Source organism: Lissotriton helveticus, chromosome 5_1 (assembly GCF_964261635.1).
Source record: "Lissotriton helveticus chromosome 5_1, aLisHel1.1, whole genome shotgun sequence".
Lineage (NCBI taxonomy): Eukaryota > Metazoa > Chordata > Amphibia > Caudata > Salamandridae > Lissotriton > Lissotriton helveticus.
Window position 1 is genome coordinate 257,351,606 of NC_136065.1, and position 13,857 is coordinate 257,365,462.

General features: G+C 46.4%; 1 long non-coding RNA gene across 1 annotated transcript; it reads right to left on the reverse strand.

The window, feature by feature from the left end:
* Positions 1-638: 638 nt before the first annotated feature.
* Positions 639-11,732, reverse strand: LOC144754409 (uncharacterized). Its single transcript, XR_013594720.1, has 2 exons — positions 11,428-11,732; positions 639-1,884 (listed from the first exon to the last, which is right to left on the reverse strand). It is a non-coding gene; the product is annotated as an uncharacterized LOC144754409 (long non-coding RNA).
* Between the last annotated feature and the right edge of the window lie 2,125 nt (positions 11,733-13,857).

The following is a 13,857-nucleotide window of genomic DNA, read 5'->3' on the forward strand; positions in this document are numbered from 1 at the left end:
TACACATTTCAAAATAAATCAGCTGTTCGAAAACACAAATTAATCACTTTTTGTAAATATTTTCTGAAACTAGCATTCCATACATTATTTGTGCATTGTATAGTTTTATCAGTAGCATTACCAGTAAACCTGCATGTCAGTGCGAATTATTTCAATGGATAATGTGGATATATAAATGACAGTGGCTACCACACCCTGCTTTAGTAATTGATTTGCCAGAGTGTGTGTTCTCCAAATTTCACCACTGGTTACCCTACTCTCCTGCTGAATTGGAGAGGCAGCACCCAGACTCTGGGAATTGTTCTGGGAGTGGTGTGGCGACGCGGCCAGGGCGACTGATGCTGGAATCTGGGGATCAGGGTTCGATCCCTGGCTCCGGCGGCAGGTTAGCCCAGCACCATGTGACTCTGGGCAATAGCTTGCTTAATCTTCCCGACGGCCCCCAGCGCCTAGAGACCCTTACGGGTGATTGTGTGCTTTACAAATGTGGATTAATATTATTATTATTCTAGCGCAACTGCACACAAAACTTTGTGCATGAGAGACTTTACATGAAACCTGTCCTCATAAAGGTCATTGTCACTTTTTAGCATGCCTCACATCCAAAACTCTTGGCCAACAAACTCTAGAAGCAATGATGCATGTAGAATTGATATTTATTTAAAACGTTTAAACAAAGAACATAAAATATTTGGAATTGCACAGTAGAGGTATAGCAGGCTCGTTTCATAATACTTCATTTACACATTTACTCATTTCATTGTTCGCTCTCCTTCATTCTTTCGGTCAAGTATACACCAGTCCTCACTTCTATGGCTGTTTTTCACTGGATCACAGTAGCATACTTTAACACTATGGTGGGGAGAGGACCCCTTGATGTGCCCTTCACATTTCTTACTTTGTCTCTACTTGAGTAACAGAGTCTAGTCATATCTGAAGACTATCAGATGAAGCCTGGAGGCCCTCCTAAAGTTCATTGATATTCACAGAGTAAAAAATATGGGCACATCCCGTCCAGATGTCGACAGCTTCCTGCGGTGTGCTTCAAGGCAAATGATTGGCACAACGGCATTTTCCTGAAGGAGTTTGTTCTATTGCACCCATAACCCTCCCTCCAAAACCCAATACCTGGAAAATAAAGTCAATTGTTGGCAATGTTTTAGCAACATAACTCAACAGGCTTTTGTATATAGAGATATTCAATAGTAACTTTTAGTAAAAGTCCTTCTGAACAATTTCAGCGGTAAGTGAAACCTAAAGGGTGCAAGAACTTCATATTAGGAGACGACGCAGCAACATTTCCGACAGCAGGGGCAAGCTTTGCAACAACAGGCACAGCAGCAGGGATCCGGCTCGGACTCCAGCAGATCTTTGTGGCGCTTGTCCAAATCAATGGTGTACATCTCTGTGGGGTTATTTCCGTTTGAAAGCTTCTGGCTGGCATAGGGGTTATAAGGACGTCTCCACGACTCCTGGGTTCTGATTGGTGCACCGCTTCCTACACCAGAAGGCTGATAAGGATTGTTGTGACTGTCCGGGGGGGCATACGTAGGATAGGTGGGCACCACAGCAGGGTTTGCAATGACGGGTCCTGTAAAGTCTTCCCCGAGATAGTTCCGAACAAAGCTACTTTTGAGCTGGGCACGAGGGATAGTCACATGGGCGTATGGGTTCTCAACGCTGATGCCTTTATCCATGTCTGCAAGTTGAAACCAACAGGTTCTAAAAAGTGGTATACAAGAGCCCGGAAAACCAACAGGAGGTGCAGCTAAGACACTCTACAGGACCTCTTCACCAAAACCTCTTATGAAGAAACCAAGGAGTTGTCACTTTCCGGTGCCCACTGATGAACCAAGATTCACAGCAAGTCTTCCAACTTTATACCTGGGGAGAAAAAACAAATAGGATAAGAAAAAGAGGCACTTCACGAATTGCTGTTATTACTAGAGACAGACCAGGACATAATCTGCATGAATCTAACCAGTTTACCAGAGTCAGCTGGTTATTCCCTTTCCATGTTGAGTTTAGTGTCAGTGTAGGCACTTGTGAAGAATCGGTCACAGTAAGGGAGTAATTACCTAATGTATGTTTAAGTTATCTAATGAGGGTACCAACCCCTTAATGCCTTTGGGTATATTAATTGCAGTGGTGTTAATAAGAAAAGCAAGCCTTACGCCAAAATGTTAGAGGTGCCTTCCCAATTGCTTTGTCACAGTGCATTTAATGATGTGCATTCACAGTGCTCTGCCCATCAATGCAAGTATAGCAAAGCAGCCTTCATCATAACTGAGGACTGGCAATCTTTAAACATGGGCCATGGTATGAAGCTGTTTTCTAATAGTAATCTTTCATAGAAGTCTAGAACTTTGGAGCGTGAAGGCAAAAGGAATGCGTTGAGTGGATTGATGGAGTCAACTGGCAGATGCAGCTCCGTGGAGCTCCTGTTAGCCACTTTTGAGGGGCTGGGAAAAATTAAACCTTATTGGTGCAACACCCCCAGACCATGAGCAACAGCATCCCATTGCTTGCTGTCTAGACTCCACTCCGCCAAATCCCTCTATAGACTGACTGGGGTAGTTGAAACAGGTCATCAAGCGAGCTCAGTGTTCAGGACTAATAGATCCCCTGCGGATTCCAGCCGTTGCATGTTAACAGGAACAACACGGGGGAGATGTAACGAAGGAGGGGGCCATGCAGCCCGATACATGGGGAGGCGGTAAAAGTATGACGGGATGAGATGTCTGAAGGCTACAACTAGAGTATTCGCTACAGGGATGATGTAGGAGTGGTTTTAGCCAGTTCTGGAAAATTTCATATAGTGTTCTCTCCTTTCCCACCTGCTGAACCCACTAAGGTGTCCATGTTGTCCCACATGACCCAAAACCACCCACTCCCAATAAGCAGCAATGAACCTGCTGAAGGATCTTGAATTATCTGTAATCTTGCACTACTGCTGCCCATGAAGTACCCGTATTCTGTACGGGTAAACAAAAAGTTCACTACACAATAGCCAAAACTATTGATGTTAATGTCAGTTGTTTTAAATTAAAAATGGCTGTGATTTAAACCTGCTCAGCCGTTCAGAAGTTGTGAAATAACACTCTCAAACAAAATTTGGCAGCCATAAAAAAAAATTGCAAAAAAACCTCCCTCCTAATCACAGTCTTTGATTCAGCTCCCCCAAACCAGACATTTCAAACGTGCTGGACTTGAGCCCTAAAAAATAAATAAATAAATACATTTAAAAAACGAGGAACCTGTGTTACAAAAAAATGGAGGCATATGTTTGGGCATAGCTGCAGCACCTGGGATGACTCCCTTATAACCAGGGCAAAACTGATTTAAAAAAATCAAATCAGGCTGATCCCTGGCCATTCCTCTATGGTAATTTCTTTGGTTTAGCTTCACTAATCCGATTACAAATAAAAATGGACAAGCAACCTGTATATAAGCCTTGGCCTCGCCCAGAGAGTGAAAAGGCAGACTGAATGTAGTCTTAAACAAATTTGATGAGTGTATTTTAATCCTTTAAGACTAGTCAACAGTGTCAATTAGTTATTGTGCGGAGTCACTCCTGTGACTTTAGCAACACTGTCGACTCTTGGTTAAACTTTCATTCACTGGGCTTGATTTTTGACGACATTTTTAAGACATTCATTTATTAATTCATTTTAAAAACATGAAGAAACATTCAAAATTAATAATTCGTTTCAAATGCAAAGACCTGTAGCGTTAGTGAAAAAAGTCTGTATATTAAATTTAAGCGATCTGGAATTCAGTTTTGAAGATAAACTATATTCGATAACATTTATAATTGACGTTGGCTTCAGAAATTTGTTCGCGAAAACTAACAGCAGTTCGAACACAGGCAGCCAGTTTGAGCAAACCCTGTAATTATAAATCTGTTAAGCTTATTCCAGCTGCGTCACAGCCGGCAAGTTCAGGAGTAAACACTGATAACCATATAGGTGTACAGTAGATAATTACATCTTCACAGGAAGCCAGTGTTGTGAGCTGTTCTGTCACCGCCAAAACACCATAAATCATCAGAAAAACCCATAATTGACGTAAGCAATGTGTTTGAGGTACAAGACCATATGTCGACGTCCATCAACCCAACCCATAACCTCACACTCGATGTATTTCACAATCCACTGTTACTTCAACATGTAAGCTTTAACTCAAAAAAGTTACTGAATAATTGAGTCACAATAAAATATAGAGGTCTTGGACCATTTTTCCATATTGCAAGAAACCCAGGTCCAGTACCTTTTTGGGTCACCCCATTACTTTAATGGATTAACGGATCAGGAGGCAAGAAACAAATTTAAAAAAAAACTTTGGCAGACAAAAAGGAGCGTCTTAGTATAAAACCTAGGACAAAGCTGGACACAGAGCCCATATTGTTTCATCAGGAAGGAGAAACCGTGAGAGTAGCTGTTTTTTAATATATTCAAGTTTTTATTACCAGAGAGTTGAATGGGCTGATTTGCAGGTCCAGTTGTGACAGGTGGTAGAACGTACCCTAAATGTATGTGGGGAGAGCATTTCTCCCGCAAACCGAAGTTGGACAATAAGCAAGCACTACTGAAAAATAATAAAAACTGTACAGCTTCATGAGACTGTTCTCAATAATACTGAGTGTGTGGGGTTGGATTAAGCCGCTGTTCTGCATGCTAAGTAGTTCTGTGTTTTGTTCTAACACCCAAAAAATACAATCACTGCCCAGATTCTACTAGACAGAATATCACAAAGACTATTATCGGAGGAGGGTTCTAAAAACTGAGCGGGAGGTCCTTCCTGCTGGACTGGACCCAACACCTTCCACCACATTTAGGTTTGAGGAAATCTAACTAACCCATAAGAGGGACAGGTATCTCAGCGTCCCTGCACTCTGGGATGCAGCCTCCAGCCACACTAAAATACCACACAAACAATTACCTGGAGAAGGCATTCTTCCCGGCAAACCCTATGAGGCATAGAGGGCCGAAACATTAAGATGCGTTTATTTGTTCAAAACAAGATTGGTTTAACTAAATTAAGAGACGTACAGTAACGGATGTTGTCATCTTCAGAATATAGGACAACAGTAAATTTTGACCTCAGGGAGGACCCTGCTGGCACGTGTGTTATAGAGTGAAGTGAAGCCCTCCTCCAGACACAAACAAGGGGGTATAATTCAATCCCTTCCACAACCTCATGCAAGTAGTGGCATCTACAGCACCATTCTCAGCCATACAAGGAAGGGGAAAGACTGACAACTCTGGCATGCCTCACACCCCGCCACCCTTCGAAGTTATTTTTGCGATCCCATCAGCTGCGCACATACCTTGAAAAATGCCTTTGAAAAGACGTCACCTGCACCCATCAGGGCACGCCCTAGGACTGACAGTGGCAGGGAGGCAGGGTGGATACCATGGCCTCACGAGCAGGAAAGAGAATTGCAGCAGGTTTCTGAGACCAGCTATGTATTTGTCCTGAAGTAAGGGTGGGAGGAATGTTCTTCTAAGCTTGTGGAAATAGTTGCACCCACCCAGAAAGAAGCCTGCACACAAAATGTCATTAGTTTCCTGTGTGCTTTTTTAATCACACTGCACGAGCACACAGATTATCTGCAGAGGTTATTTCCAGCCACGCCCAACCTCAGTTCCGTAGGAGCCTTATACAGAGGTACTCTCCCAGGGAGCCTTGCCAATGGTCCACCTCCCAAGGCCGACCAATCAGATGTCGGTGAGACCAGCATCTCTGGAAGCATGAGACTAGTCAAATGGCCATTCCCAATCGAAAAAGATATTGCATGCTTACTAGACAGGAGGATTTTCTTTGCCCACTTGGACCAAACAAGCATTGGAAATGCAATAGGTCTCGCAGCATTAGAGTTAGTGCTTTTAGAATTGTTTATGGGTTTTTTTGTAAATCTTAAGCATTTTTGTTTCCTGTAGCCAATGCTAAAGAATAAAAAAAAAAAAAGCCATAAACATTTCTAAAAGCTCTAACTCAAATGCTCCGAGACCTATTGCACTGTGTGAGGGTGAGGGGTTGAGGGTGAGTGAGGGTGAGGGGTTGAGGGTGAGTGAGGGTGAGTGAGGGTGAGTGAGGGTGAGTGAGGGTGAGTGAGGGTGAGTGAGGGTGAGTGAGGGTGAGTGAGGGTGAGTGAGGGTGAGTGAGGGTGAGTGAGGGTGAGTGAGGGTGAGTGAGGGTGAGTGAGGGTGAGTGAGGGTGAGTGAGGGTGAGTGAGGGTGAGTGAGGGTGAGTGAGGGTGAGTGAGGGTGAGTGAGGGTGAGTGAGGGTGAGTGAGGGTGAGTGAGGGTGAGTGAGGGTGAGTGAGGGTGAGTGAGGGTGAGTGAGGGTGAGTGAGGGTGAGTGAGGGTGAGTGAGGGTGAGTGAGGGTGAGTGAGGGTGAGTGAGGGTGAGTGAGGGTGAGTGAGGGTGAGTGAGGGTGAGTGAGGGTGAGTGAGGGTGAGTGAGGGTGAGTGAGGGTGAGTGAGGGTGAGTGAGGGTGAGTGAGGGTGAGTGAGGGTGAGTTGGGGTGAGTGAGGGTGAGAGTGGGTGAGGGTGAGAGTGGGTGAGGGTGAGTGAGGGTGAGTGGGGGTGAGTGAGGGTGAGTGAGGGTGAGTGAGGGTGAGTGAGGGTGAGTGAGGGTGAGTGAGGGTGAGTGAGGGTGAGTGAGGGTGAGTGAGGGTGAGTGAGGGTGAGTGAGGGTGAGTGAGGGTGAGTGAGGGTGAGTGAGGGTGAGTGAGGGTGAGTGAGGGTGAGTGAGGGTGAGTGAGTGAGTGAGGGTGAGTGAGTGAGTGAGGGTGAGTGAGTGAGTGAGGGTGAGTGAGGGTGAGGGTGAGGGGTTGAGGGTGAGGGGTTGAGGGTGGGTGAGGGTGAGTGAGGGTGAGTGAGGGTGAGGGGTTGAGGGTGAGTGAGGTTTTTTTTTTTTTTTTTAAGGCACAAGCAGGCTCTTTGGAGCAAGTATACTGCATTCCTCTTTCCTATAAACGCTGACACTTTGAAGTTAGCCTAGAGCAAAATAAAAAGCTTCCCATGTAAACACAGCTTGACATTTTATTTGGGTGAGTAGTTTATGTATGTCCTGGAAAATACCTTAAGAAATGGGTCGAAAACAGAGTTGCCTCTTAAGTATCATCAACACATTTATTTCAACAAACCAGTTTTAACAGGCTGGGTTGCGTATTAATATTTTTGGGAGTCAAAGGATGTACAGTCTGTGCCAAGTTTTGCTGTTTACAATACATGGTGAAGTCGGGGAGCTGGTAAACTGTGCACGAGGGGCATGCGTGATTCGTAAATGCTACAGCAGTGAGAGTGAAGACAACCAATGAGAGACGACTAGGTCCGTGCACTGGGAGACGGTGTGAGTATCGCAGCCAATGGGAAGCCAAAAAGGCCCTGCTGGCTCACGAGAAGCAGGCGTGAACTGCTGTGCGATTGGCTGAAAGGCTCATGAAGATCGCCGACAACAGCAACCGATACACGAGGAGTAGGCGTGCAGGGCTTGTGACTGGGGCAGGGGAGGGGCTTGCGGGCGGCTTCCCTAGGAAATTGACGTAGCTGTAGATTCAAAATGGCCGCCGGGTTTACGTGCGGTCATTCACGTCCTTGCAGTATTACAGCTCCACAATGTATCTCATGTTCGCTCTTTATTATTTCTAGCGGCTGAGTCGGGTCGGGTTGGGCCCTTTTTACTCTGCCATTGTAGATTCCTTGCTAGCTCTATGTTTGCGGGAGGGGTTAGGGTTGCAAGGCTACTGCTGGCATTTAGAATGTATTTCGAGTTAAGTTTTCATACTGCTCCAAAAGCACGCGGAGTTAACGTGTTTTCACTGCTCGCTTTTCAGGTAGTTGTACAAGTGCGCCCCCAAAAATCCCAGTGCATGAATTCTTTCTCTTTGCTAAGTAAAAAAACAAGCCTTTCACCGTAACACGGCTGGCAGGGGAGGGGGCGGAGAGGGGAGAGGTGCGACACGGCAGTAGGAGGAGGAGGGGGGAGGAGAGTAGGGGAGGCACGGCCTAGCGGCAGGCAGGCAGGGGAGGAGAGGAGGAGGGGGGAGGAGAGTAGGGGAGGCACGGCCTAGCGGCCGTGCAATCAAGTAGTGAGGGGGCGGAGCTGGGGGAGGCTGTGAGAGAGAGTAGGCAAGGCAGGCGGCTGGGGGCATGTGCACGCGCTTTTAAGCTCAATGCACATGCGCATTGAGCTTAAAAGTCACGGGCACTGCAAGGAATCGCCACGATTCCTTGCAAGTTAGATAAAGTCTGGATGAGCCCCTATAGTCTCGCTTGCTCGATGCGCATCGACAGGCGAGACCTAAAAAGGGTCATGGCACTAGCCATCAAAATACCGGTAGAAAAAAATTAGAATGACTAGGTATAGAAAAATGATGCTCTGGAAACTTTGAATACTAAGGAGATGCCCGTTGTATTCTGTGTGTGCACGCCACTCCATCTACTGCCGCTAGAAATGCCTAAAAACATTCAAATGGACAACATTCTCTCCAAACACTAACTCTTAAAACGGGTAAAGAGACCTGGCTTCAACAATTGCAAGGACAAAGAAAACAGCAGCAGCAAAATAGGTGCAATTTACAGACCTATAACATCCAGATTAGTTGACAACCCAACCTGGTCTACGAAGCACCTCAGCTTTTCTAATAGACAAAGCCTGGTAGTAACAAAATAAAGCCTAGGACCCATCTAAAGAGGATCACTAGCAGGCAAGGGGCTAAATGACACCTTTCTACCCCAACCAGGGCCGGCCTTTACCATGTGTGAGCTGTGCCCCCGCCCAGGGCGCCGACCTTCCAGGGGCGATGTAGCTCCCTGGAGCAGTCTCCCAACGACTTGGGTCGAAAGAAAAGTGTGTTTCAACACTTCTATGCAGGTAGCTGGTGCCCCTGGTTGCTTTTTTTGGCGCTTCATCTGCCCCACCCCTCCTTCCCCCTAGGGGGCGTGACATTTGATTCCACCCAAGGCCCTGAGCAAGGCCCAACCTATAGAAAAGCACAGAGTCTAACAGTGTGTACACTCAAGTCTGCAAAACAAAACTAATTCCAAGTGACCACACTCACATATGTTAAGATGGTTTCAAAACAAACCTGTTCCCACGAAGCCCTTTTATTAAGATCCACGCCAAAAAGCCAGCTGAGCACAGAAAAAGTATGCAACATCACATAACAAATGACGGAAAAAACGAACTAAACTAAATTGCCCAGACACAAATAGATTGACGCAATATCTGAAAAACCAACAGGTTCCATAACTAGCCAAAAAGGCACCGATAAGTGTAACACGTTACAAACTGCCTACTGTTCCCCAAGTCAATTGGGAAAGAGTGATTACGCGACTGCCTGATTTCAGCGTTAAAAGAGACCAAAGTGCACAAATGTCTCCTTCCGCGCGGACTACTTGGCAGCAGAAGCCATGAGTGACGAGGCCTTTGAACAGGGGAGAGTCCAGCCAAGACCAGTTTCAAAGAAAGTTTCCGAAAGCAGCCGGGCTGGTGCAGGCAGAGGTAAAGCCGGGGCAAAGTAAGAAATGTTTAAGGTGCCGCAGCAGGAAATGGAACAGTCCACTGCTTCTATGATCGTCTTTAGGTCGGATTCTCAAGTCAGAAATGTTCTTAAGTGGCCAATAAAATTCCAACTACTTGCGAATCCCTAAAGGATTCGAGGAGATCTCCTGGGAAGGTACCGATTAGTGTACGCCTGTGTATAAATTAACAAAAATGTGTGAAATTGTACTATTCTGGATGCTCACCAGTGTCAATGAGGTGCGTTACTCTCGTGAGTTTCTGGGTGTTCACCAACATTTACTGAAAACTCCCACAATCACTTGCATAAGAATACGATTTGCTCATGGCAATACAATTTCCACACAAGTGCCGGGGTTTTAACGTGCTCAAATCCCGTTTACAAGATAAGTGCCACCCACCACATTGTGCCAATCAGGAGCAACATTTCCTCTCTGCGGTTCCCAGCATGCACTACGGCAGGATAGACTCCAGAACACCTGCTAAGCGAGCAGAAGTAGTGGACCCTGCAATGGCATACTTTAATAAGCCAGGCATTACCAAACACTACGTAGGGGTGTCTGGCAACAACAAAAAAAAGCACCTCCCAATAATTGTGAGTGAAAGGGCGCACACAGCGAAAGTAAAACAAGTACTAGCATGCAACAAACAATTAAGATATTCTGTGAAATATTTGCAACTGACATGATAACATCTTGAGAATATTACAAGATGGGGGTGTGTAGTTTTACAACAATCTTTCAAGTGCGATGGGGTTGGAACTAGACGGAAATGTGTACATTTGCACTGTTTGCCCGTCACACCCCTCGAACCACGGCATCAAGGCGTCACACGCCAAGTAATATGCTCCTAGTTGACAACCTAAGTGACTACTTAAACGAAAAAACTGTACTAAATCGCGATAAAGTGTTGCTTCCTCCTCTGGCCAACTCTCCTCATCGACTTGAAAGATGTTCTAATGAGATGATGGGGTGACAAGGGACACTTTAAACCACATACCAGTAGACCCCATTCAAGAGGGGGAACCCTGTTTTTTATACCAAAAATGCCCTATTTTCACTGTTGGAACGGCCTACGCTTCAATGGAAATCATTGTGGAAAATACATTCACCCGATTGTATTTACAAAGAAATCCACTTGTCTAAAATGTTGGCATGCATGCTTAAAATGCAGATTAATACTAAAATAAAGGAGAAACCCGTCGTCATGGGCGCCTGCCTACATATGAAAGGGAGACGGGGTCATTGTTTGAGCGACGAGGAACAAAAGGGCGAACGGCTCTGAGTAGCAGGTGCATCGAGAAACACCTCGAAGCCCACGCAAAGGGGGGGGGGGCGACTTTGTAAGAAACCAGCCAAAATAATAATCTCACACGTTCGTGCAGAGGGGCGAAGAAAACTTTGAAACACTTCAAGCCAATTGGTTTGTTCCTTCTTTGCTAAAAACCGCACGCACTTCTCTTCGCTAAAAACCGCCTTATGACCTCTTCAAGGCGCCTAAAACAAAGCATACACTAGTTACTCATAGGACAAAAGGCAGGCGCCAGCACTATACAAATATATAAAAGCCACTGGAGGATAGTCACATATTACCGTTTCCTAAAGGTTTTCACTGGCTCATATTACCCGGAGCAACTTGTGAAGGTATAGCTTTGCTTTCTGACACTTGCATTTCTGCACTTTTTGTTACAAACGCACAGCTGTTTGTAGCAGGTTGTAAACAAAAGACAAGACTATTTACCCACATGGAAAGCGGTCACTGAGGTATCTATGCCTAGCTCTCCTCTCACGATAGTGTACCCTGGCTTTGTGTTATGTGGGGGGGCGTCACGAGCCGCCCCGTAGACTGAGCCCGCGCCGCCTCGAAGTCTTAAATAACGACCCCGGAGCGCTCACCTGTTCGAGCCCGTCACCAGCGCTGCAACAGGAGACGTTTCCTGTCTGGGATCCGATCCGTCGTCTCCGACACCGGACTTCAAGCCGCTACGTTAGACACGACCAATGGAAGGAGCCAAGACTCCGGGGGAGACCCACACCTGCGGCCCGGCACCGGGACGCCTGCTCCCCGCTCTGTCTAGCCGACACCGCTCTCCCATGAGGCCCAGGCGCCGATCTACGCCGCTCCCCTGGGCGGGCCCGCACCTGCTGCTGACTTTTGAATCACCAGGGAGGGGCCGGGCCTCGGAGTCAGGGTGTTGTCTGCGCGGTAATCGGGAGGCGAAACTCCGTGGGCCAAACAGGTGTGGGCGGAGTCCAGGCGCATATCAAGGGGGCGGGGCGGCGTTGGGTTCCATCAATCTAACTCGTCACATCAGCATAGAGCCATAGAACTACGAGAGAAAAATTTATCTGTGCGTTAAAATTTAGGAAACGATTGTTATTCTCTGTTTTAACGAAATAATAATTAATTATACGTCCAGCTGTTTTATAGAATAATCTCGCATTCAGGGATTGTACTTTACAGCCTGCATCATTGTTTTGAAGTCCGCCGTAGATTACTTTTTGAGGTTATCCGGCTAAGGGGCATTCTTATTTTTGGTGGACATTTTCAGGAGGGCTGAGAAGGAATTGCTTTAAGTGGACCGGGTCTCACCGGGTTTGAGCACCGGCAGTTTCTTTTAAAGGGGCCCCGAAACGGGTCTCTATCGGCCTCTGTTTTGTGCCCTGTCACTGCGGTCCGTTTTTTTTTCCTGGACTGCAGTGACAGCCGGCACATTGGTGAGCGCGAGTTGAGTGTTGTAGAGGAAGGGAAATCGTTTAAAGAGAGTCATTTTCTCTCTGGGTTTTCCTTCTCTTCTTGATACTCAGGAGCAGCAACATTGTTTGTCCTGGTGTCACCAGAGCTTAAAGTGGAAGTTATTTCAATATTATATACAAGCCATAGTTGCTGCTTATTTATCTTATGACAAAGTCAATAGTCCTGACTCGTAAATATGATGTGATTTGTATCATATATCTGGACGCAATGACAGAAACAGCAAAATACATTTGGGCGGCACACTGTCCTAAACACAGATTTTTAGCTTATGTGTTTGTAAGCCACGCCCTTAATTGCATTGACTATGCCCCTTTGAGAGATTCCCAGTTTCTCATCCCACTTAAAACCCTGGCACCGTGCATCAATAATGATTGCAGATCCTCATACAGATCGATGAATCGTGTCTTGGATCACCACTTTGGGGCGGTAGTAATACTGCTGCATGTGACGGACCATGCATTACCAGCCCTGACATTAACTCTTATACGCCCTGTGTTCCGGCAAGTGGGTCCAACGGGAGTGACCCAAAATTGTAACTCCAGCAGGGATTTACTAGATAAATAAGTCTTCAACTGGAACAAGGCAGTCTCAATAAAATATTTTTTCATTCTTGTCGTAAGCGAATTTGCGAGAAAGTCCGAGTTCACCTAAACCAGTAGCTGGAAACACTACATTCAGAAGCTCTGAACTGGTTTGGTTCCTTTCTTTGCAACAGGTCACATTCAGTACAACTGGCCCCATTTAAGTATAACCCCCACATGTCCAACAGTGGCGTTCCACAGGGCTCTACACTAAGCCCCACCTTGTTCAACATATATGTCACGTCCCTGGTGGGTATTGTCAAGGCTTGGGGCTTTGAGATCCTTTCTTATGCTGATGATACTCAGTTTATCATCTCTGTTGATGAGAGACACAAGAGACACAAGAGACATAAGCTAATCATATAGGATGCAGTGGCGGCTACCTCGGAACGGGGGTTGTGAGGCAGAGGGAATGGATAACAAAAAAAACGTACCTTCTATGCTGCGCCACCACACGCCTCCCCTCCGTCCTCTTCAAACCTGCTGAATGAACCAGAAGCACGCAGGCTTCCGTACTCTCCCAGCCAATCGCGATGCTACATGAGCAGCATCGTGATTGGTCTGAGTGGCCTGTTTGGCTGCTCAGGCAGTGTCTGAGAGGCTGGGCTTGGTCTCCAGGGGGCTGCCTGGAGAACATGCTAAGTGTGCATGACGGTTTGGGCTTGCAAACCACTCCTCACTCTGCTCTGGCGTCACAGAGCCCAGCCCCGCCCCGACTACGAGTGCCGCAAAGAAAAATAAAATGATAATAACATCATGTTATTATCATTTTCTTTTTCTTTTATGCACTGCTGAAATTGTCGTGGGGCAACAATCATGCGCCTTAGCGGGGGAGCCGCCACTGATAGGATGTCCCTCTGAAGTTGCCACCGTTTGAAACTAAATGCTGAAAAGCGAGAGATCCTGCTTTTCCGAGGGGCTGGCTGAATATGGAATGATTCTTTGTGGCCTTCGCTCCTATGTCTCTCTACCAAGCCAAATATGGCA